Below are 25,923 nucleotides of genomic sequence, written 5' to 3' on the forward strand. Positions count from 1 at the left end.
GTCTCAGTCCCAACCCTCGAACTCAGCACCACCTTCCTAATCTGCAATCGTCTTCCTGACCTCTCCCCCCCCACCCCCACTCCTGCCTAACACCCTCACCTTGACCTCCTTCCACCTATCACATTTCCAACGCCCCTCCCCCAAGTCCCTCCTCCCTACCTTTTATCTTAGCCTGCTGGACACACTTTCCTCGATTCCGAAGAAGGGCCCATGCCCGAAACGTCGATTCTCCTGTTCCTTGGATGCTGCCTGACCTACTGCGCTTTTCCAGCAACACATTTTCAGTGCAGTGGATGAGTCCTCACATGGCAGGAGAAGGCCAACTTTGGATGCACTAGTTTCTTTGGCAGTGGGTGCACATTGTTACATCTGGAAATGCAGTTCTCTTGGGTTCCTTCTCCTTCCACTATGGCCGCTGTTCCATCTCACAGGTTTCTGACCCTCTTCGTGCCTTGATAGATGAAGAGATGCCATGTTGAATGGTCAGCAGCTTTCTCCTCCGTCAATGAATGTGAAACATGAAGGCATATTTGTGAAGGTGCTGAATTGCACACATTATGAACTTTTCAAAAGAAACCATTTCTGTAAGTGCTTTCTAGAAAGCTACCTACCTACTTACCTTTAACCATAACTTCAGCCAATTTCTCATTATCTTCCCCCAAACTTTGTATCTGTTTTCCTGTGTGAAGCAAGTTTTGAGATGTTCCTTGAACATTAGGGTAATTCCAAGCCACAGTTGTACTAAAGCATTGGGCACATGATCGTGTTCACTGAAACTGTATAAACTTTAATAGTTCTTTCATTTTAAGTTAAACTTTTCAAAATTCTGGATGGGAAAAACAAAAGCATGGTGGCATCTTGGACTTTTTCTTTGCGAGACGTAAAAGGACATTTTTAAACTGTTGTATGATTGTTTTTCTTTCCCCAGTAAAGCCATACCTTTGACTGATTTCCTGCAGACCTGAAATGTTATGACCTTTAACCCTAGCAGTCGAAACTGAAATATTGCCTCCTCTGGGGGACTGAAAATTTTAGTTAGCAGTGAATGAATTTTCTGTTTGGTATTGTTATTTTGCCGATAGGGAAGTGAAATTCACAGGCCTCTCAGTTTACCTCTCCACTACTTGCACTGTCTACTGCAGATTTTGGATAAATTCACACTGACATTTTAACACGCAGCAATGCCATCCATGGCTTCATAGACAGGATGTCAGATCTCTGTATACCTCCAAAACCAAAACCTGGTTTATTAGATATAATTGACTGGACCTGAATTCCATGCCATGCTGCAACAGATGGAATCTATCTTGGATTATCAGTGAAACATTTAAGAGAGCTTGTCTTGAGGGACAGGTGCCCATCAATGCTCTGGATTTCCACTGAGATATTTTCACCTAATTCTCTGGCCAAGATCCCTTGGGATTCATAGAATGGCAGTTTTATGATCTTTCCAATATTACTCTTCTTTAGTGATTACCCACCGATTTCCTAACGAACGTATTAGGTTAAAATTTTCTACAAAGGCATCTTATCATCAAGATATATGTTGCAGAAATTGTACTTTCCCTGGTACTCATACAGATTAGAAAACATTTTACTTCTCTGCAATACAGTCATCTCTAAATTATGGCACACCACTATCTGAGGTTTCTCTGCACTGTGATTAGCCAATGGCAGTTTTCAGTGATGATGCAGACTGACCGCTTGCAAGGTGCAGATGAAGTGCATCTCTTCAGTCTGCATGCAGACTTGGGCTTTCATGGCAACCACTTTTAATTATAGCAGGGAGTGTGCGGTTTTATCATCTGATTTGAGAAAAAGATTCCATAGAAAGTTTTAAAATTTCCCAGATATTCCAGAGGGACGTGGATATTTTTTCAGAAGTGACTCTCCGCCAGACTGGAGTTCCACAGAACAATGGTAGCTTAAAACTGTGTAAGACGGCCTTTTGGAAATAAGTCTTTCACATCTCCCTGACATTAACGTGCTCAGCAGACAGGTCAGAATCTTAGGTTATATTTGGCACTTTTCCCATCAATTCACCCGCATATAATTAATTAATGTGCAACTCCAATCCAGCTGGTTGCTTAGTTTGTTAGGGAAAGCTCTGCAATATGCCTACAAAGCCAATGACCAGAATGAGAATCTCTCGCACTGAACAAAGAAATGATCATCTGGAAACGTACTAAAGTCTAATTGTTGCTCCTAGAATCAGATGCTTGTCATTTCTGTGTGGTTGACCCTCCTGTTCCTCTTAAAATAATGATGGGAGATCATGGAATTCCTGCAGAAATTCCACTCGATTATATTTGATGTGCTGAGTATTAACAAATGGGTAAATGTTGTTTTGGGATTTATGTTACTATAAATCAAGAATTTTAGTATCCTGGGAGAAGTGAAAACACGAATTTACCAATCTAACTTGAATGAGACTTACTGAATTCATATTTGGACATTGCCCACACTATCTCCCCCACTGACTTTTTCTAGTGATTCCTTTAGTAATTCTTACCTGTAAGTCTTCTGTGAAAGAACAAATGAATTTCTCAGTGGCTTCATTGCCAATCAGTGACAATTTAACATCTGGGAATATGGGAACTGTGCCTGTGTGTGCCATACAAATGAGTTTTATTTAAACACACATAAACTTTAATTTCCTTCAAACATTGCATAATGTGATAGGAGTGCAAAAATTGTCTGCCTGTTTTTCTTATTTAGGTTATAATGGATCAATGGGTGGCAGTAAGGGCCACAAAACTCAAGAATTTTTAATCTAGCTCTCTAGTAGCTGCTGTCTCTGTTCAGCCAACAGGAGCAGGAGTTGAAATTGTTAATATTATGCACTGAAGTGATCAACCACTCACCAGCTGTCACATTCAACAAACGCACAACTAGAATAAGTACCCCTGCCATATCCAAGTCGCTGTTTCTCCTGGCAATGAGACTCATTCACAAAGCCTTGGGGAAAAAAATACTCTTTTTTTTCCCTCCACTAAACCATTGTGATTGAGACAGTAATGTGATCATGTACATTAGTCTATTTAAAAATGCAATCACATAATTATCCTTAAGTTTGTTTTTTAATGACACTTTTGGAAGTATTGTAGAATTGTTTAAAGTTTGAGTATCTTGAACAAAGCTGGAGAGCTTGAAGCTGCACTGCTGCATTTAAAGTAATTAAAAATTTGATGAGGCACATTAATATGACTAACAGCATGTTAACGAGCCTCTCGGTCGAACTGGAAGAGAGGGAACATGATAAACAGGAGGAATGTGATTAACGAAACATGGCACTAAAATGAATGAATTGAGGTATTGTTCTTTAGCTCGTCGAGAGATTTTCCCAGGGGACCAGACTGTTGGCATTGTGAGGAAGTTGCTAAGACTGGAGCATTTGCCTGGTTTTAAGCTACATTTCTTTGTTTTTGCTATCATACACTGTTACTTTTCTCATATACATAGATATACAAACAACTGAAAACAAGTCATGCCCCCACCGTTATATGGTACACTCTCCCTGCTGTGTTTTAATGGACCTTTCTGTTTTTGCCAATTCATTTAACACTTCATTCAGTCCTCATAAATTGCAGTACGCTTCTTTTATTTTATCTGCACCTATTTTGCTTTAATTTTAGAGCCAGACTTTAACAGCATGTTTTTCAGACCACAGCTCTGTTCTGATTTGTGGCTAAATTGCAAACCTGGGAACATTGGAAGAAGCATAAATCATTAATCATTCACAGTGAACAAGGACAGCAGACACTAACACATGGTAATGATGCCCGTTGTTAGTTGCAGTCAATTTCCACACAAAACAGGAGACAACCTGTCCCAGGAGAAAGGAAATAATAGATACCCTCAATCTCAACAAGGAAGAAATTGTCCGTTTATAAGTGGCAAGCAGTACCAAAGAAAGGTTTTCTAATAAACATGTTTCAGTTGTATAGTGATCAGTTTATTTCTATACAATCGATGACACATCATTATTCAACCAGGCAAGGATCAAACAAATCTCAGACAGTCTCATACTCAGTCAGCAAGCGTACAAATTGTAATTTCATAGTTAGATAATTGCACATCATTTACATTCTCTCCGGTTGATGATCTTACTAGGAACAGGAATTATAAAGCTGCCCAATTTTAATCCTCTTGGCAGCCTCACTGTGATCACATGTCAACAAATACCAGTGGGGAAAGTGACCCACCTTGCTGAAAACAGCAAGAGTCTTCAGTAATATTGGAGCATCGCAGCAGGGGTAAGTCTTTATGTTGGTGGAGAACAACGTGAACTGACAACATTTGAAACCTGAAATAAAACCAGAAAATGCTCAAAAGGTCCAGCAGTTCAATTGACATCTACAACAGAAAGAGAAATGGTGCTGTTTGCTTTAACTCTTCAGTTCCTACTGTAGGATGTAGGTTCTGATGAAACATTGCACTCATATGTTCCTGCCATTAAGAAACTAATTGGCACTGCTGGGCATTTCTCTCCAATCCTCCTTCAGATTTTTGGTATACATTTTTTTTATTTCCAAATCAGACTGTTTTTTTCTGTTGTGACACCCAAGGAACTTGTGATTCTCAATTTACCCTCTTTCCCTGAATGGAAAAATGGTGATTTTCATTTGCACAGAAATATTCTTGGAGGTTTGGAAGTCCCCTTTGTATATTATCTGTTTTGATTCACGGTTCAGCAAATGCACTGTTTTCAGATTTGAATAAATGACAGAGTTAGAAGGTATTCTGTTGTCAGTTAAATAATCCAGAAAAGGACATCCACAAATATATTTCTAATCACACACTTAGTCTGTTGCTGCTGTGGTCTGAATTTAATGAAGCAATATATTGTGACTGACGGAAAGGGGAAATAGGATACATGTTGATGATACAAAAATTAAAAGATGCAGCGTTTATAATATTCATTACAGGAAGATAGTTAAGCAAAAGTTTCTGCAATAACTTACTGGCCAAACCAAATTTGTTTCTTTGTTTCTGCAAAAACCTAACCCTGTTACCTCTTGCTGTTGTGTGTATTGACCTGGCTAAGCCAGCATTTATTTATTACCCGTTCCTAATTGTCTTTGAAAATGTGCTGGGTCACACAAACCCGTATGCCCAGATTTTCACTCTGGTTGTGCAGAGACAGGACAATTTCTGGATTAATGAAACTTATTTTTAAAAATGGGAGACATGGGATTTTTCAGTCTGGAGGGGCCGGTAGATTTCAGGGATGGGACAGGCAACCGTATAGGCAGGCTAGATGACCTGCTTTGGGGAACTGGCATTCAGTACCGTTTAAAACTACGGAACAAATACCTAAAAGATTAAATCAACCCTCACCTTGCTTATACCGCATCCAATGACAACCCATCCCATCTCATGGCTCACAATCATGACTCCTCAGACATCCCTCTGTCTCCGTGCCCCCACCACATCAAGCTGTGACCCACCAAGTAATCCCTGTGCCCCATCAATTTCCAATACAAAGCCATGCTCCTGCACCCATCCTACACTCCATTCTCTCAACATCAAGCTATGGACCTCCACCACATCTGCATGGCCTTTTTGCAACTGCATGCAAACTCACCGATCTATAACCACCACTCCATCACCCTTTGCCTTTACATTCACCATGTCAGCTGATTCAGTTGTATGGACCTTCATGTATGGACCTTCAGGCAGAGATGAAATGAAATGATGTTCCAAAAAACAAAGTTCCAAGTGTCGATTACAAATTTCACTATATTGAAAAAATCCTTTTGTTTCATAATATATCACATATACATTCCTTCAACTAAATAATGCCTTGAAACACCAAACATTTCATTACATAATCCCCTATTGGAGTACATAGTCCCACACTGGAGAATTGATGTTTCAGGCATAAGCCCTTCATCAGAAATGTGGGGGGTGGGGAGGGGGTTGAGAGAACTTCAGGTCCCCGTCCCACTCCGCCAAGGACATGCAAGTACTGGGCCCTCTCCACCGCCGAGTCCTAACCACCCGACACCTGGAGGAAGGATGCCTCATCTTCTGCCTTGGGACCCTCTGACCACATGGAATCAATGTCAATTTCACCAGTTTCCTTATGTCCCCTCCACCCACCTCATCCCAGATCCAACCTTCCAGTTCATCACCACCCTCTTGAACTGTCCTACTTGTCCATCTTTCTTTCAACCAGTTCATCTTCCTTCCAACCTATCCACTCCACCCTCCACTTCGACTTATCATGATCATCCACCCCCCACCTGCATCTACCTATTGCCTTCCCAGCTACCTTCACCCTCCCTGGGTGCTGCCTGACTGGCTGTTCTTTTGCAGCGCCATACATTTCGACTCTGATCTCCAGCAACTGCAGTCCTCACTTTCTCCTAATATTTGTAACTATCATTCAAAATGGCAAGCATCCTCATGTTAACGGATAGTTATTCAGTACTAATCCTGCAATGGAAGCCTTGAGGCAGAAGTCACTTGCTAGCTTGATAGCTCCCTTCGACAGGTACTTCTAACAGTTTTGACAGGTTTGTGGACAGTTCCAATGAGCTTGACAGTTTAACGTTTTAGCATTTTCTATGCACATTTAATCGTTCCAGGGGCACTTGGAGTTCCCAAAGGTGTCCTGGTACTAGATCCAAAGGGGTATTGAATAAGCTGGGGGTGCCAGGTGGGGTCTCTGCTGCCATCTTTCTTCCATCCAATGAAGCCTGAGCTGGGTAGTTCAGGAAAGGAGTTCCTATCTAGGTACTAACTGAGTCCCTTAAAGTCGGTATTTAACAAACTGCTATTGTTAAAATGCAGAAAAACAACATCAGTCACATTCTTTTCATCAAACTTTCTGCTACTAAATCAGAAAATTCCATTAAATTAGTCACCCTTTTATAAATCAGTGCTGGCTGTTAATTAACCTGTGAATATTTTCCCTTGATCATTGTTCCTATACTTCACACACCACTGATGTTAATCTGACAGGCCTGTAGCTTTTGGGATTGTCCTTTCAGCCATTCTTGAAAAAGGATATCACATATGCTCCTCCATATCAATGGAAGGTTCGAAGAGGAAGGTAAGTTCTTTTGCTATCTCCACTCCTATTTACCTTCAACAACTTGGGCTGCATACCACCCAAGACCAGATGACTTGCCTTTCCAGGCGTAGCCAGCTTTTAAGTAGAATTATATACACACACACACACACACACACAGACAAACACACAGAGGCACACATGCAAATGTCAGATGACTGCTACTTTTTACTCTGTGCATGTGTGGCACTTTGATATGGGAAGCATAAAATGTTTGTGGTCTGACATCTTTGTAAGGTGTAACTAATAGATGGCACTGAACATTACTTTAAATTCTATGATTAAAAACCATTCCACAGAGTCCTGTATTTTTTAAAAAGGGGAGGGGTTATGTTTTTTTTTAAAATAAAAACTCGCTCATGGGCATTGGTGTCGCTGCCCATCTCAAGTGTTACTCTTGGGTATATGTTAGTGAGCTGCACTCTTGAACTGTTACAGTCCGTGGATCAGTATTTACTCAGAATTAAATTCTGACAACTTATTGGAGTTGATCTATAGGCTCAAAGTTCAATGAGTGAAAATTCAGAACTGGATCTCAAGACAATGGTTTTAACAGTTACAGCATCTGTATGAGGTTAAAGTTACACAGTTCAAAACCAAACTAGCATTAATGAGGTTAATCATCATGAGCAGTCAAGCCATGAAATTTAATATCTTGAGTTAACAATCGAAATGTATCATTTGCAGGATAAAGAAAGGAACAATTAAATGTATCATTGCGGAGGTTTATGCATCAATATTTTGCTTCTAATAGGTCATTGCCCTAAGACTGAAGCATCATACACATTCAAAACAGACACTTTTTAACTACACTCAGATGCTTGGATAGCTTGTGTCAACTCTCTTAGGGGCACAGTAGCATTTCTGGTATCACTTTGAAACATGTCAAATGAGATTGAGCCTAGATAAAACCAGAGTGAACTTTTAATGGAATCAGAGGGAATTAACAAATCAGAATGGGATATAAGCAACAAAGCTAAACTGCAGAAAGAGGTGAGATTTGACACAATTCACATAAGGATCAAATTTAGATGTTCTGCCTCCTCATTAATTGTTTACACATCTATCTAGAGTTGGGGAAAGTGTTCCCTTTAGTATTGCACACTGCAGTTTCCTGAAATGAGACACTTCACAAGAGGCAATTTCCTCTGCATTGCAAAAGCAATTGTAATCCCATTCTTGTATTGATCCCCTTTTAAGACCATAAGAAATAGGTACAGGAGTAGGCCATTCAGCCCCTAAAGCCTGATCCATCATTCAACAGGATCGTGGTTGATCTGACATTCCTCATGCTCACTTTCCTGCCCTTTCCTCGCAGCCCTTGGTTCCCTGACTGATCAAGAATTTATCTATTTCAGTGTTAAATATACACAAAGATTATGTTCCCACAGCTCTCTGTGGCAAGGATTTCCAATGACTCTCACCCTCTGAGAGAAGAAATTCTCCTCATGTCAGTCTTAAATTTGTGTCTCCTTATTCTGAGACTATAGCCTTTGGTCTTCGACTCTCCCATGTAGGAAAACTCATCTCAGCATTTACCATGTCAATCTCCTTAAGAATTCTATGTTTCAATGAGATCACCTCTCATTCTTATAAGCTCCAGTGAGTAGAGGATCAACCTGTTCAGCTATTGCTCATGAAACAATCCCTCCAAACTAGGGATTATCCAGTGAACCTTCTCTGAATTGTCTCTAATGAAAATATCTTTCCTTAAATAAAGGAAAGCACTCAGCAATCCAGATGTGGTCTTGCCAGCACCTTATACAGTTGCCTTAAGACCTCCCTACTCTTATACTCCAACTGCCTTGAAATGAGGGCCAATCTTCCATTCGCCTTCCTGATTACCCAGTGCAATTGTGTGCTAGCTTTCTGTGCCTCATGCACAAGCACGTCCAAAACCCTTTTATTGGAGCTTTCTGCAGTTTTTCTCCCATTTAAATAATACCCTGCACTTTTGTTCTCCCATTTATAAACTGTTGTGGTCCCAGCAATGGTTCCAGTGGAACCCCACTGGTCACAGGTCACTTAAAAAAATACCTTATTCCCACTTGCTGCTTCCTGCCCATGAGCCGATTCTCTATCCATGCCAGTATACTACCTCCAACAGTGTGGGCTCTGATGATTTAATCTTTTGTGAGGTACCTTGTCATCTGCCTTCGGGAAGTCCAAATATAACACATCCACTGGTCCCCTTCTGTATGCATTGTTTGAGACCGCCTCAGTAAACCTGAATAAATTAGTCAGACACTTTCAATCTTACTGTATTGGAGGCGGTCCAGAGAAGGTTCACTAGGTTGATTCCAGGATTGTCTTAAGAGGCTGAGTAGGTTGGGCCTGCACACATTGTAAATTTAGAAGTTTGAGAGGCAGCCTTATTGAAAATCACTTGGCCTTTTGAGCCTGCCCCATCATTCAATATGATGATGGCAAATAATCCAACTCATTGCCTTGCTTCTGCTTTCTCTCCATATTCTTTGAGCTCTTAAGCAACATGAACTGTATCTAACTCCTTCCTGAAAATTTACCATTTATATCTAATGTAATGATAAACATAACAAGGAAAATATCCGGTCTCCATTCCTGATCTTCGATTAGTTTTATAATCCCAAGAAGAGTAATGACAGGGATTGCGATCGCAAATTACAGAATACTCCCACTCATGGCCATGTTCAGTAACTAAAGACTCATGGATCCACAGTAAGGAGAGAATGTGGTCCAGCTGTGATGCTCCCATGGCTGAACAATTTGGCCAAACTTGTGATCTGGGTTCAGACAAATGAAACGAAGACCTGGCAAACCTCTTGATAAGTTTCCAGTGCTCCGATCCAACTCAGTTTATACAGCTGAAAATGGAACTCCAGTATGCTCTGAATTATCATTTCAGACTTTTACTGGCTTTGTCCTATTTCTTTCCCAAGCATTCGGAAATTATATTGAATTATTAAATGGCAGGTAAACATTTCAGCCTGTGTTTGGAAGGCAGACAAACAGATTCATAAATGGCATTTGTTCTTGAAGAATATTCATGATAGGTTTGAGAGGAAATCTTGTTTACATTTTGCCTTTAGTAAATCAATTAAGGGGAAAAGCCAGTTTACTTGCTTAGCTGCTGTCATTAACAACTGCAGCTGGTATTTTCTGACGTAGGCATTATTACTGGAGTGATTCAATTACAGACTGGCATTAGCAATGAAGCACATCAGGTTATCAGCCAAGCCGGGTGTGCACGCCAGGTATCTCTGCTTAATTAACCATTTGCCAAGCCAACTCAGTGGGAGAACAGTCTGTGCACGCAAATGAAACTACATTTGGGAACAGTGCAGCTAGTTCCTGTTAGTATTAACTTTTAAATTTACAAGAAATTTCAAGTCTTGTTACTCCTCAGCTTAAATGATGCTTAAATAAGTCCTGCAACATATTTAATTCTGTGAATTTGCCAAGGCATTACAGTTAATCCGAGCAGAATTATTATTCTTGAACTGCAAAATGGCTGTATGTAACTGTTTAATAAGACATGCCATTTCCACAGGGACTATTAGGGAACGAAATCGGCTTTCCTTACGTGGTCTGGCTTACAAGTGACACCAGTCCTCCACCACAATGACCCTCTGAAAAAGCCTAGAAAGCAGGCAGCTGTGTCAGAAAACTCAATGCCCTTCACACAATCTGCAGTGGTTCCACAAGGAAGCTCATCAGCACCTTCTAGGGAGTAATTAGGGGTGGACAATAAATGTTGGTTTAGCCAATGACCCCCACATCCTATGAATGAATAAAAATACCTTTACTTATGGTGCATGAATTATTTTGAGAAGTGGGCACTGAAACTACTTTTCCAGAAACTAAGGAAGGTAGGTCCTAAATCCCCAGGGTTTATGAAGCTGCTCTCAGTTGTTGATTTCTCTCCAAATGACATGGTAGTCACAACTAATAAAATGTACATGAGGGAAATTAAATTTCAAATAAATCAAAATTACCTCCTGCATTCATTTTGCAACAGAGAAAATATAGTTTAATTGCTGTTTTTTGCTGCTTAGGGTGAAACATTATAATTAATTTGTCTGGTACTGTGCCATACAGATGTTAATGAACTGCAGCTGTACTTATTGACTGATTCAATAAGTCTTCGAGCAGTGAATCTCTTGAGTATTTGCTTTTGGTTCAGGCTTTAACAGTTTCAATGAGAAAAATAATCACAAATAAAGCACTATATAGAGACCATGTTAAATTTCAATTTTCATAATGAAATATTCTATTACTGGTATTAATTAATCAATTAGTTTTGAAGGAATTGCTTATGTTCCTATGATACCTTATGGTATGGAAGTGCTTTCTTGTGTAATTTAAAGATAAGGTGTATATAGATTCATTGAATCCCTACTGTGTGGGAGCAGGCCATTTGGCCCATCGAATCCACACTGACCCTTGGAAGGGCATCCCACCCAGACACAAGCCATCTTGGTAACCCTGCATTCCCCAGGGCTAATCCACCTAATTTACACATCCTTGGACAATGGCTGATCCACCTAACCTGTACATCTTTGACTGTGGAAGGAAACCTACGGAAACACTGGGAGAATGTCTATGTGGAGTTTGCACAGTTTCCCAAAGGTGGAAATGAACCCAGGTCCCTGGTGCTGTGAGACAGCGGTGCTAACCATTGTGCCATCATGCCATATATAAATGATGGTATGTACTGATTGTATTTAAATGGTTCTCTAAACATGGTGCTATATAATGGTGGTATGCAAATAACTGTGATTTATAGAAGTGGCATAAAATCAGGACCCAGTAATTATATATAAAGCTCGTGTGGAAAAGTGGTATGTAAGCATTTATAAACGGTGGTATTTATTACCTTTACGAGTATAGTGACTTATGTTTGAATGGGCTTGCACTTTTCCACAGTAGATCACAGCAGTTATTCTGCTGAAGAAATTAAGGCTGCTTTCTCATTCCGTTTTTGTAACCAATTGGCCAGCTAATAACAATGACCAAGGATGTATTCAATGATCTTGCATTTTAGTGTCAACCTCAGTCATTTTGTGGGATAGTATAATAAATGAGTTACATAAAAGGCAAGCAAAGATCGAATACTAGAAATTTGGATGAAAGTAAGGCAGACTTTAATGGGATGAGGCAGAGACTCTCCACAGTAACTTGGGAAGTTCTGCTAATGGGTAAAACTGAGGAACATTGGAAGGTGTTGAGAGAAATAGTTCAACCACTGTCTAGAGGTCTTTCTGCCAAAGTACAATGAGGATCCATTCAGATGTCAGACACTCTTGTTGCCTCAAATGTAAACGTATATAAATAGTGTCCTGCAAAAGTAAGAAATAACTCTGGCCTTTACAACTGCAGGGAATGTCAGTTCCGTGTTTTGTTTTTCTTAATATGCAGAAATTGGAGAGATCTGCTCTAGAACCTGTTTATGTACTTGAAGATTTTTTATGAAGTTGTCTTTTTGCCATAAAAAAACACTCAATGCTGTGCAGAAGCAGTTTGTATCCATGTGATTGAGACACTGCACCTCACTTTTTAAAACAAATAGCCATGAACATCTAAGGAGGTAAGGGGCAGCATAAGATTAAAAGCAAGGATTTATAAAAATGCAAAGAACGTTACAAATCCCACAGAACCACCAAAGGGCCACAAAGCAGCTTATGAAAGTGATTACAAATGATTATGAAAAGAAACTTGCAAGACAATGAGATTTCACGGTTACGTAAAGGGAAAGTACAGTATTGGCTCACTGAAGGCTGAGACTGGGAATATTGTCTGTGAACATGGGGTGAAATGAGCTGCCAGAGGAAGTGGTGGAGGCTGGTACAATTGCAACGTTTAAGAGACATTTGGATGGGTATATGAATAGGAAGGGTTTGGAGGGATATGGGAAAGGTGTGGCAGGTGGGACTAGTTTGGGTTGGGATATCTGGTCGGCATGGACAGATTGGACCTAAAGGTCTGTTTCCATGCTGTACACCTCTATGACTCTAAATGGTGGACATGCTGAATGTTTATTTTGTTTCAGTATTGACTGCAGAAAACTAGGACAGCTTGCTATAAGTGCCAAAGGAATTAACAGAGGATCAGGGGCAGGGTCTAAATAAAATTAGCTTAAGTAAATCATCAATAATGAGGAAATTAGTGGAATTGAAGAGTGACAGATTCCCCAGAGTGTTAAAAGAGGTAAGAAAGCACATTGCCAATACCATAATCATAATCTTTTAATAGTTCCTTGGATTCATGAGTTGTATCTCTGGATTGGAAATTTGCTTACGTCGCTCACTATTTAAGAAAGATGATGGAGGGAAACCAGGGAATTACAGACAGTTAGCCTAACATCTGTATTGGGGAAATCAGGGGAGTTGAGGATTGAGTGATCACCTCGCAAAAATTCACTTAATCTGGGAGAGTCAGTGTAGATTCATGCAGGGGAGGTCATGCTTGATGAACGTCAGAGTATTTTTTGAAGAAGTAACAAAGGTAGTGGAGAGAGGTAAGTTGATAGATGTTATTTGTATGGACTTCCAGAAGGCTTTTGATATTAGCTAAGATGGAAGCCCATGTAATTGAGGGCAAATATTGACATGGATTGGTTGAGTAGCAGGAAACGGAGCTGGAATAATAGTTAAGTACTCAAATTGGCAGTATGCGACGAATGGTGTACAACAGGGATCTGTGTTGGAGTTTCAATTATTCACATTGTTCATTAGTAGTTTCAGAAAGTGTCAAATATCCGAATTTGCTGATGATGCGAAATTGGGCAGAGTTGTAAAGAGTAGGGAAATCTCACTGCAACTGCGTAAGTTGCTGGTGACACCATATCTGGAATACTGTGAGCTGTTTTGGTCCCTTTATTTACAGAAATATATCATTTTCTTTGGAGGCAGTTCAGAGAAAGTTCGCTCGGATGCTCCCTGATATGGAGAGATTATCTTATGAGCAAAGGTTAAACCGATTGGGAATCAACTGGAGTTTAGAAGATTGAGAAGTGATCTCATAGAAACATACAGGATTCTTAAGGGGCTTGACAAAGTAAATGCTGAAAGGATGTTTCCCCACATGGGAGAGTCTAGGACCAGAGGGCATGGTCTCAGAATCTCTTCTCTGGGATGATGGAGAATCTTTGGAAATCCTTGCCTCAGAGCTGTGGGGTCAGAGTCCTTTCGTGTATGGATGGATTGTTAGTTATTAGTGCAATTGAGGGATATGGGGAAAGGGCAGAAAAGTGGACATGAACGTTGGATAAGCCATTATCCTTCTGAATGGTGGAGCAGGCTCTAGGGGCTAAATGGCCTGTTTCTCTTCCTACTTCTTATGATCACCATTTCAGGCAGTGAGTTCCAGGTTCCTTCCATACTCTGAGTGAAAACATTTCTCCTCACCACACCTCATAGGTTTCCACCTTAAATTTATGCCCGTTGATTATTGATCTCTGTACTTACGATAAAAGTGACTTCATATCAATTTTATCTCTGGACGTTATAATCTAATCCATCTCTATCAGATCCCCTTTCAGCCTTCTCTGCTCTGAGGAAAATAATCCCAGTCTATCCTAATCTTTCCTCGTAGCTCAGTACCTCCAGCCCAGGCAGCATCCTGGTTTGTATCTGTCTTCATGCGTTCACATCCTTCCTCTAACGTGGTGACTAGAACTAACTCAATACTCAAGTGTGGCTAACCAGTGTATTGTTCAGTTCCAGTTTAGCCGCTTTGCTCTTGTATTCTATACTTTGGCTAGTGAAGGCAAGCGCCTTCTTAACTATCTTATTTTATGTTCAAATAATGCTTGGTATTTTTTTAACCTGCTAACTTGATGTTTCAGGAACAAAACACTATTGAAGGGATAACATTACAAGATCACAGATTAGTGGTGATTGCTTCTTGGGATTTGTTCATACGGAAACAACAGTCTGTTACAATCATGTTTGTTAATATTTATATTCATTCATTTATTTTATGTTCATGAAACTTTAAAAACTGATACGGTTCGTTTTGATTCCATGGGCTGTCAAAAAATATTGATATTTCTGCAGCTTTCACTTAATTGGAAAAGTGTGAGCCCATTCTGAATCCTGGAAGATTATTCTACCTAGGGAGCTCTGACAAAGACTCATTGAAAACATTGCAAGTTAGCAGCAGGATTATGTACCAGGGGCAGCTGGCATTGAGCCTGTATCTACACAGCTGTAAGGCGAACATTTGTCACACTATGCTGCTGGTGAGGCTTTTGCCCTTAAAAAAAATTGCCATTAAACAAGCAAGGACCTAAAGCTAAGTTGGTTGCCAAAGGGGCTGCAGCTTTGTGATGTTTGTTATTTCAAGACTGCCTGATTATAAATATCTGTCCAGCCTTGTGGACAGACAACAATTCACCACCATTACAACAATTTAGATTTGCCATGGCAATAGGAAATTGATTTGAGGCAGTTGCCCGCTGTTATCACACAAAGCTGATAACATCAGTTTCCATGTCCAACTCTTCTGATTGGTATTGATGTTGAAGACTTGTCTGTTATATTTTATTGGGATGGTTCATTTGAGCAGTACTGATCATGGAACAAAAGAGAGGCAGCTGTTCTGTGGGAAATAATGAGCGGGAGATAACGTTCGTAGATAATTAATGAGGCTGGGAGTACAGGGCGATTAATAAAGATTGGTCTTATCAATCACAATGTATATTGCAAAGGTTGTGTGTTCAAATGAAGACTGCCATTTCTAATTAAAGTATAGAAACTGGAAGTTCTGAATACCTGAAATAAATACTGGAAATTGCAGAAAATACACTTTAAGTCTGTTAGCGTCTTAAGCCTTGTGTGATGTTTAATGACGTGAACCATTTTTTCTCACTTATTTTCGATTTCTGATGAAAGGTCTACATCTAAACTCATAATTTTACCTTGCAGTTTTAAAAACAAATCTCTTGGACCTCAATTTCTAGCATTTTTGTTTGTGTTGCTTAAATGTCTACTCCAGTTTAGCCTCTTTGCACTTCAGAGCACTTCAGATTAAGCATTATATTTTCATTACAATAGGCTGTGGCTCCAAAAGCACTAGCTAGTGAGCATAAAGTTCAGAAAGAGGATTCCACTCTCCATTCTGAGGACATACCAAAGGCCCCAATAATCTTGTTCTAAAGAAGGGTAAAAGATCAGGCAGGACTCCAATTGCTGATTGCTTTGTGGAGCATGTTGTGATGGAGACTCTGAGATCCACATTTTATTTTAAACATTTATTTTATGTTTGGATTTTGAATTAGTGACATATGGGCTTTTTCTGTGTGTCTGAAAAATTTACTGATCAACATGTGGGTGATTTTTTCTTAAAGAAATTCTGGGAGAAGCTGTCAGAATGAAGAGGTTTTTGTTTATGATAGGAGGGTTAATGAACAAGCAAGTTGAACATTTGTGCTTCAAGGCTTCTGTTAAAATTCTGTTAAGCCTAAGGGAAAAGTATTTTTCTTTTTGGGTTTCAGTTTGGAGCAATTCTGCAGAAGCAGTTAGATGAAGATTGATGTATAAAGCAGAGCTCCTGAGAAAGTGAGATGGTAGTAAAATTGGATTATCTTTGAGGAAGGAGTTAGTGATGTTATTTGAAGCTGAGAATGTTTAAACCCAGGTGGATTAAAGCTCCAAGAAAAAGCTGGGATTTGAAGTCAGACCAATTGAGAAGTTAGAATAAGAGGTTTTCTCTGTGAGTACTGGAGGGGTACTTTGAGGTACCATCAAAGGAATGTCTTGGGATTATATTTCTGTGACCACCTTTGTTTCAAACCAAAACAAAACAAAATGTGACCTATTAGGCCATATTTCTGTCTGGTATTTGATTTGTCAAGTAATCACATCAGCTGGGATCTTAACAATGTGTGTTTGTGTCTCGGCTGTGATGCTATCTATAGCAGAATACTGCCATGAAAAAAGAAGCATGTCTTGAAGGTGCTGGTGTTGGACTGGGGTGGACAAAGTTATGTCCTGATTTTGCTGAAGCTCCTCGATGCTGCCTGAATTGCTGTGCTCTTCCAGCACCATTGATCCAGAATCTGGTTTCCAGCATCTGCAGTCATTGTTTTCACCCCAAAGTTATAAGTCATACAACACTAGGTTATAGTCCAACAGCCAATAGGTGTCCAAATAAACCTTTTGGACTATAACTTGGTGTTGTGTGATTTTTAACTATGAAAAAAGAGGGCACTTAGGAAAAAGACCGGTAGTTGCTGGCTTCTGTAGAACTACAGCCCTATAGCTTAGCAGGAGGCAGCACTTTCAAGAGCAGAGAAGAGAAAGGGGGAAATGAGACATGTTTGATATGACCAGTTAGTGGTCCCTCAGCAAAATCACTCGTCAAATGAACTGCACACTGCTATCAAAATGCAGGTATGGTGGGCTAACACATTTTGTGTATTTCAGGTGACTGAAACATGTACAGTATTTCATTGTTACTTACTTGCCAGAAATTTTCTCCCCTGTAGCTTTGGCAAATGTTTGGCAGAAATCCTTTTTACTTGTGAAAACAGAGTTTTCATTAAACATCTGCCAAAATTGCGAGTTTGTCCCAAACTGAAATATGATTAAAATATGAAAGAAGTCAATAGAAATTCGATAGCTGCAGTTTTGAGATTTAGCAGGCACAAGAATGAGATCAGACTGATAAACTTTTAACCGAATATTCATAGTACAAAATCATACAAATGAACTTGTGTTCTCAAAGCCCAAAATGACGACAGTATCTTTTCCAAGTTACAGATACAGGGATTACTTTGTTGAATTTGTTTGCTTTTCAGTCCTTCCTTATTTTGATTTCTTATTGAAATTTATTCTGTTTTGGAATGGGAATCTATGTCAGTACTGGCTAAAATACAGCTGTCAGTCACTTCACTTCCTCAGGAAAAATCCAATGTTCATTAAAAATAAAAGCAAAATACTGCACTTGCTTCAAACCTCAATAAGAACAGTGGAGCTGGAAATAATCAATGTCTGGCAGAAGCCATGTGAAGGTCGGTCATCTCAGTCCCACAGTATCGCTGCTGGAGTTCCTCAGGGTAGTGTGCTAGGCCCAAATGTCTTCAGCTGCTTCATCAATGACCTCCCCTTCATCAGAAGGTCAGAAGTGGGGATGTCTGCTAATGATTGCACAATGCCAGCACCATTCATAACTCAGATACTGAAGCAGCCCATGCCCAAAAGCAACAAGATTTGGACCATTTCCAGGTTTGGGCTGACAAGTAGATTTGCACCACATGAGTAGCAGACAATGACCATCACCAACAAGAGAGAATTGAACCATTGCCTTTTGACATCGACTGGTATTGCCATTGAAAGAAAAGTTAGAAAGTGGTGGGATTTATGCTGATGAGAAAGCTGGGGAGGAACAAATAGAACAAAACAGAAGAGAAGATCAGGGAGTGGTTAGAGGGCAAGAGAGTCAAGATTAGAGTGGTGTTGGAATAGCACAGTAGGTCAGGCAGCGTCTGAGGAGCAGGAAAATCGACATTTGAGATTAGTTAATGTAGGTGTCACAAAGAAAAGCAAAATTACCAGTGACAGGTAGGTTAGGGCACCTTTCTTCACTGTTGTATTCAATTCTGGGCACCACAGTTTAGAAAAGGCGCAACAACTTTAGAAGATAAGATTTATAAGAACAGTCACAGGATAAAGGACTTCAGTTACGTGGATAGATTGGATAAACTGGGGCTGTGTTCCTTGGAGAAAAGGAAATTGAATAGAGGAGTCTTAAAGATGTGAGAGGCCTGGATGGAGTTTGTACAGAGTAACTGTTCCTGTTGGTGGAAGAATCATGAGGAGCTGATTTTAAGATGATTATCAGTGATATGAGGAAAATCCTTTTTACACAGAATGTGATTAAGATTTGGAACTCCTCTGGTTTTCAAAAGGGAATTGAATAAGTATATGGACAGAGAGAATTTGCAGGGCAACAGAGGATGCAGAAACGAGTTGATCTATGATTTCTATGAGAGTCTACAACTTGGATGAAAAATTGGAAAAGTCCAGACTGTTCTCCTTGGAACAGGGAAGGTAAAATAATGAAGAAATTGAGTTTTTAATGATCGTGAGAGAATCATTTGGAGAGTAAATAGAGTGGATGTACATTCAGCCATGAATAGCGGAGGAGGCTGAATTGCTTACTCCTGCTGCTTGTTCTTCTAAAACAGAAGAGTGTCAAATCTTGACAGCAGATCTCCTGTGAGAGAAGCTACAAGCAAGACAGACTATCGACAGACAAAAAAAAAGAAATCCTTCGGGTGAGTGAGTAAAATCGTTGGTAAAAGATCCAGAAGGGAGATGAGAAGGAACATTTTCACCGACAGTTGCCTGGACGAGAAACACTGTGCCAGCTTATTTCATACATAGGGCATAATCATATAGGGGTCTGAGCGACCTTGGAAATGGTACGATGTGTGACAGAATCACTCAACAAATACAGCAAGACCCATCTTGGCATCGAAGGCATTTTGTGGCATTGTGTATGTTTTTTCACAAGGGGTGTTATGAGATTCTTGTCAAGTTAACATGACAATGCGCCTCATTAATATTCATTCTTCCTTCTTACCAAACGTGCCAAACAAGCTCAATATCAAGAAAACTCGACAAGGAAGCCAGAGTAAGTTCTTTGTAGATTCAGCTGGTCACTTGCTACAAACAACATTCATGTTGAAAGCCAGGCACCATACCCTGTGAGCACTGGCCACTTGCAACTCGAGGACGTTGGTATAATGGGTTAACTTCTAACAAACCTCGGCATATCTCCAATCCACTTTTAGGACATTTCTGCTCGTCAGTGCCTCATTAGGAGCTGCACTGACAACAATCATTGGAATGCTGCAGCAAGAATACTGTGTGCTAAGGGACATATACCCAGCTCAGGGACTGGGCCAGGCTGTATATCGGACACTTTGCTTGTTCTCACAGTGCACAGTCACACTGAGCTGACCTGGAAACGCACTGCAACCTTGCTCTGCCTTGCCTTTTTTGTATTGTGCCCCCCAGCCAGAGAGATCTGATTGATATTACTGCTGTGTTGCCTTGCCATTGAATGTAGGCATAAAACAGGAAGTTTGTGATAACCTGGACTCAGTCAAGTCAAGGGGGAATAGCCTTCCCTCAGAGAATTTCAGCACTGTAGGTAAGGGGCAGCTTTGATACAAGTCCAGGCCGTACTTGAGATAGTCAGGCCACACTCCTTATAAAAGATGAGGATCCAAATGACAGGCAGCACTGCACCTGTCTTGAATCTTTCTTCCCTTTTGGACTCTGTTTTCCTTTTGGGATGAGAGAAAGCAGGGAGATAGAAGTGGGTAGAACAGCTATTACTGTTGATGCAGATGGAGGGACGTCTTGAATGAGTAAGTAGCCAGCATAGAGAGCGTGAAGGTGTCAGGGTTGGGTGGGGGGGGGTGCTGGGGGGGGGGGGGGTGAGTGCAAGTGGAGTGGATGATGTGGGTAATAGTGAGAGTGGGAGAGCATGAGCTTTGGTGGGAGATGGATACAGTAGCATAGAGTGAGTTTGAGGTATCAGACAGAAAATGATGGAGCCAAAGGACATTGACCTTCTTCCCATGGTGCTGTGCACTCCTCTAGAGAGCAGAGACTGCGCTGACCTAGGTGACAATCTCCACCTAGGCTGGAATGGTCTGCTGTCATGGTGTCCACTGCTGGTCCAAGGGAAAGTGGAAGTCCCACCTGTGGACCACCCGTCCAGCAATGCATCCGAGACCCCAGCATAAAAAAGACTGTGATTTCCCCTTGCCTGTCACATCCACAACAAATGCCAGCAACTGTGCAGGGCAGCTCCACACTGACAGTGTTTGTCTGCATGCACAGTGGGATTTAAAAGATGGTAAGGTGTAAAGGATACTGGTGAATTCCCAAAATATCCATTGTGTGACAAATTCTTACAGGAATGGTGCATGGAAAGGTGAGGTGGAAATCAGACTTGAAAGACACTGTAAGGGTGCGATAGGTGATTAATGAGGTGGGTTTGGCAAGATGCGGCTGCAGCAATTGCTGGACCTTGTGGTAAGACATCATCCAAAAAATTCGACACAAATCAGAATTCGCCAAAACAAATGTAATATTCAGCCCATTACCACCAAACCAGGTTGTACAGCGTAATTGAAGAAGAGATTTGTTCCGGTAAATGGTCAAAAAGTGAGGATATGGGACTAAACATGATTGCTCTTTCAAAGATCCAGCATGTTCCCAATGGGCTGACTAGACTCCTTCTGTGCTGAGCATTTCTATGATTTTTATAAAGCCTATGATTTCATTTATTAAAATTTTAATTGCAAGATATGAGTTCTTTAAGTCTTATGCATTTCCTTTCCACTCCTGTTCCAGTGAAAGAACTGAAACAATGTGCCTTTTTATTCTATACAAAGATTGTTCTCTTTATCTGATGATTGAGTGCTCTATTACAACCTGTCTCAAGCCTTTTCCTTCCGAATTGTCTGTTAAACTCATCACTTCCCCTCGAACACTGCCCTAGTGAGTGTCTCTCACTGAGATCCCTTAATGGTTTCTTTTGTTAAGTTATGACCTCTTGGGAAATTCATACAAGCGCACATGCTGCCTGGTTGGCTGCAAAATTTAGACATTCTTTTTCCAAAGATACATTCTTCTGTCTTTGGACAGTGTGTGGTTCATTAAAGCTTGATAATGTTCTGCTTCGGTTTGGAAAGCAGCATCTGAGTCCTCGGGCATCTCCAGCTACTGCTTGCACCTGCTCAAGCACAGAAAAAAATTTGTTTTTCTTGTTGGCTTGCATGAGTTGTATTACTTTTCTCTATCAGATTAAGTGCATTTTTATTCCCATTCATTCTTGTTTCCATCTGCTGGGTTCTTTTTTAGGGAAAACTTTTTTTTCAAAAAAGCATGGATATATAAAATGTTCCCACTTTCTCAGCTTGCCCTACCCCGAACTTATATTTTTTCTTTCTCTCCGAATCTCACTTCTTGCCTTTTCTAAGCTATCTTTCACAAGAGAGGAAATTTGAAGATTACAAAGGAAAGTGAGCAGGAAAGTACCTGATGGAGGAACTTATTCAAGAGATTGAATGTCTTCCTCCTGCTTCTATTTCTTGTCATGTCCCTATTCCCGCTAAAGTGAAAACCATTGAACTTGTCCCCATATTAGTCAGTATTGTTTTACTCCTTATGAGTTCAGAAGAAATAGAAGCAGGAGGAAGACATTCAACCCCTTGAATATGTTCCTCCATCGGGTACTTTCCTGCTCACTTTCCTTCTGTAATCTTCAAGTTTCCTCTCAAACTAGCAATCCTTGACACCACAAATTACTGTTCCATCCCTAACCTCCCTTTCCAAGGTCCTTAAGCATTTTATCACCTCTCAACTCTGTTCCTACTTCTGTCAGAACTCTATGTTTGAATCCCTCCAATCAGATTTCTGTCCTTGCCACAGCACTGAAATGGTTCTTAGCAAAGTCACAAATGGCCTCCTGACAAAAAAAGAATAAATTCTCCTTACCCTTCTTGCCTGCCTTTCTTTTTAACTTGGTCATTCAAGGGACATGGATGCTGCTGGCTAGGTCAGCACTTATTGTCCATCCCTAATTGTCTTTGAGAAAATGATGGTGAGTTGCCATCTTGAAGCATTGCAGTTAAAGCATTGGTGAAGGAACACGGTGATGTTAGGAAGATTTCCAAGATTTTGACCTAGCGACAGTGAAGGTGTGACTACGTAGTTCCAAGTCAGGAGGGTGAGTCGACTGGAGAGGAACTTGTAAGTGGTGATATTCTCATGCAACTACTGCCCTTGTCCTTTCACGAAATAGTGATTGCAAATTTAGAAATTGTTGTCAGAGGAATTTACAGTATTGGATGGGGTGCCCATCAACTGGTTTATAGCACTAACACCATGTTTAACCACACCATCCTTCTCCAACACCTCTCCACTGTCTGTCAGCTGAAATGAGATTGGTTTCACCTAGTTCCATTATTATTTCTCTCGCAATCACTTCTCTTCCCAATCCCGCACCATTGCCTCTGGTGTTTCCTAAGCGTACGTTGTTGCTCCCATCCTATTAGTCATCCGTGTGCTTTCCCTTCAGTGACATCATCCAAAAATGTAACATTAGTTTTCAGATGTGCAGCGGTGACACTAACTTTAACCCGGCGCCATCCCTCTCAACTCCTCCATCATAGCTAAATTATCAGAAAGCTTGTCTGATATCTAGCATTGGATGAGCACAAATTTACTCTAGTTAAACATTGGGAAGACTGAGGTTATTTTCTTCAGTCCTCTGTCCAAATTTTTGCCTAGCCATTGATTTCATCCCCCTTTTTTTGGCAGATGTTTGTGGCTGAACCAATTGTTCATAACCTTGACCCCAGGTTCCAACTACGCATCCATGTAGTCAACACATCTGCATTATTGCTAAGATCACCTAGTTCCACTGACTCAGCACTTCTGCTGCTGCAATCCTCATCCCTGTCTTTGTCACCTCTGACTATTCCAATGCTGCCTTGGCTGATCTTCCAGATTCCACCCTTCACAAATTTGCAATAATCCAAATCTGTGCTGCCTGGACCCAATGTACACCAAATTCCAGCACCAACCATATCTATGCCTGTTCACCTCTTAAAATTTTCATCCTTGGTTTCAAATTTCTCCTTGCCTCACCCTACAACCCTCCGAAAATTTTAGTCTTCATCCTATTCAAGTTTTGCGAGCATTTCCAATTTTGTTTACTCCAACATTAGAGCAGACTGGGATTATGCACTAGAATTCCCTTCCTAAACCCATGCCTCACTACCTCACTTCCCTCCTTGAAGATCGTCCTGAAGACCTACCTGAGGATCTTGTGCACGGAGGCAGGAGAGATCAAAGTTCTGTAAACCTAACCTTTAAAAATGGGTGCCCACACATTTGCTCTGGGATGGAGGCCTGGATTGGTAGTAGGATTCGCAAGAGCTGAGGGGACTAATGGTCTCCAAGAAGGACAGGACAGTAAGCCTGCCTTGGGGCCCCAGAATTGTCTGCAAAAAATAAAATAAAATAAGGAAATGTAAAACATTCGTCTAGCTCTCACCCTCATGTCCCCTCAGTCCACCACACATTCCTCATATTCCATCCATGCTAACCCAATTCACTTAATGCTGTCTACAAGACTTCCCTGCACCTAATACCACCCTCTGCCGTATACCCATATCTGATGACCTCCATAGTCCAATGCCAATTTAGTGCTTACTCCACCCACCAACCTTTCACCTACCATGCCAGGTTCACCTGGCATCTATAATTATCCATATGTACAGAAGAAAAATATTATCTAAATTTCTACATTACATGCTACATTCTATTGAGAAAAGCACTCATTCATAAAAACACATCTTAGATAGGACTTGACAAGTTTGATACTTTCTGACAGGTGCTGTCACTTCTTGACAAATTTGACACTTCTTGCCAGTCATTGATATGCTTGACATGTTTTGATGGGGCATGACAGATTTGACAGGTCTTTTACAAATTTGGTGGTTTCAAGGATTTGCACACAATTTCTCCACAGTTAACAATTCCAAAGGATACTTAATCCCTACCTTCAGGATCTGCTTATATCATAGCTACAGGGGCACCAAAAACAAAAAAAATACTGGAGTTCATAGCGGGTCAGGTAGCATCCATGGAGAGAAAGCAAGCTACCGTTTCAGGACTAGAGTCATCCAGATTCGAAACATTAGATTGGTTTCTCTCTATGGACGCTGCCTAAACAGCTGTGATCTCCAGCATTTTCTTTTGTTTTCAGTACAGATGCCAACATCTGCAGTAAGTTGCTCCCCCAAAGGAATACATTTGCTTCTCAACAGCAATGCACTGAGAACAGACCTACTGTGAGTTGCTCCGTTCTGCAGGGCTGCCAAAGTTGGACTTAAATGGAGTCAGTGACCATTTAAGTGGCCAGCTGCCTACAGGAACTGCACACGTGTAAAGCTCAAACTGATTTCATTCCCACCTCTGTAGAACTGTGAAGGGCTATGTTCACTTTCACATCTTTTCATGATGAAATTGTTAGACTTTTGTGTTCTCCAGACTGTTGGTCTCTTTTCAAGTAAAATCTTCATGGGGACAAAACAGAGTTGGCTTCGATTTACATTCAGAGGAACAGAACTGATGTCAATTCAGGCATTACTGAGGGGGTTGTTGTTGGGGCATGACTTTTGTTTTTTCACCAATATTAATGCTTGGCCTCAATGTTCCTGGAAGGATGAAGATAGTGTATTAGACTGCAGATGTATTCTGCTCATCTCACACCGATATGCTCTTTTACAGTTTCCTGCAGCGGTAACTAGAATATACCGCAGTCAAAATGACAGCAAATTGGAAGCAATTTCTTACCTGTACTCTATGCATATGTTAGCAGGGTAGCAATTTTAAGCTTTAAACAATTTCAAGTGAAGCCCCAGTACCCAGCTTATCGTGGCGAATTTGATCAGCTGTGATCTATTTCGAGCACAGTGTGAAATTGAGCTGGACATTGCAGTCAATGTGATGAGTTTTTTTTTCCCCAGCTAGCCTCACACAGGTCAGCCCATATTAAATATTTGTATCAGTTATTTTTGTACATGAACTCGACTGATGACTACAAGAAATGCTGCTGTGAGTATGTAATCCACCAATGGTAACCTCTTCATCCCTGAAATTAGCTGAATGAACCTTCTATTTCATGCATGTGTGATATAACAAAACATAAGGTAGAATATAGTACAGCATTCCCTGTTTGTTTTAGTCCTTATTCTTGCATGAATGACAGTAGAGGGGCAGCTGTGTATATCGGGTAAAATGAACTCAATGCTGCCCAGCTGCAATTTACAA

General features: G+C 40.6%; 1 protein-coding gene and 1 long non-coding RNA gene across 2 annotated transcripts in view; one reads left to right on the forward strand and one right to left on the reverse strand.

The window, feature by feature from the left end:
• The window catches only part of abtb2b (ankyrin repeat and BTB (POZ) domain containing 2b), a 208,269-nt gene that overhangs the window by 95,182 nt on the left and 87,164 nt on the right, over positions 1–25,923 (forward strand). The gene's annotated exons all lie outside the window — the stretch shown is intronic.
• Positions 3,942–25,530, reverse strand: LOC122557676. Its single transcript, XR_006313905.1, has 4 exons — positions 25,447–25,530; positions 23,904–24,089; positions 5,588–5,672; positions 3,942–4,306 (listed from the first exon to the last, which is right to left on the reverse strand). It is a non-coding gene; the product is annotated as an uncharacterized LOC122557676 (long non-coding RNA).

The sequence above is a fragment of the Chiloscyllium plagiosum genome, chromosome 16 (genome assembly GCF_004010195.1).
Source record: "Chiloscyllium plagiosum isolate BGI_BamShark_2017 chromosome 16, ASM401019v2, whole genome shotgun sequence".
Classification (NCBI taxonomy): Eukaryota; Metazoa; Chordata; class Chondrichthyes; order Orectolobiformes; family Hemiscylliidae; genus Chiloscyllium; species Chiloscyllium plagiosum.